Consider the following 877-nt stretch of genomic DNA (forward strand, 5'->3'; position numbering starts at 1 on the left):
CCAAAATTTGACCAAAACGTCATACTATAGTATGTCATCCAAAAATGTACAAAAAGTACTACTATAGTATGTAAAGAAAATAAGCCACGGTTGGCGTAGTGAGTAGCGCTCATGCCTTTGTAGCAAGAAGACCCGTGTTCCTGGGTTCAAGCCCCGGTTGGAACAAGTTTGAGCCCCAGTTGGAACAAGAGCCATTCTGGCAAAATTTGACATCATGTGTTGTCCAAAATTTGACAAAAACGTCATACTATACTATGTCGTCCATAATTGACAAAAACGTCGTACTATAGTATGTCGTCCAAAATTTGACAAAAACATCATACTATACTATGTCGTCCAGATTTGCGCAAATTTTTTTTAGATCCAAAATTTGACAAAAACGTCATACTATACTATGTCGTCCAAAATTTGACCAAAACATCATACTATACTATGTTGTCCAAAATTTGACAAAAGTCATACTATACTATGTCGTCCAAAAATTGACAAAAACGTCCTACTATACTATGTTGTCCAAAATTTGACAAAATGTCATACTATACTATGTCGTCCAAAATTTGACCAAAACATCATACTATACTATGTTGTCCAAAATTTGACAAAAAGTCATACTATACTATGTCGTCCAAAAATTGACAAAAACGTCCTACTATACTATGTTGTCCAAAATTTGACAAAAACGTCATACTATACTATGTCGTCCAAAATTTGACAAAAACATCATACTATACTGTGTCGTCCAGAATTTGCGCAAATTTTTTTTAGGTCCAAAATTTGACAAAAACGTCATACTATACTATGTCGTCCAAAATTTGACAAAAAACGTAATACTATACTATGTTGTCCAAAATTTGACAAAAATGTCATACTATACTGT

This window comes from Microchirus variegatus (genome assembly GCF_963457635.1).
Source record: "Microchirus variegatus genome assembly, chromosome: 11".
Lineage (NCBI taxonomy): Eukaryota > Metazoa > Chordata > Actinopteri > Pleuronectiformes > Soleidae > Microchirus > Microchirus variegatus.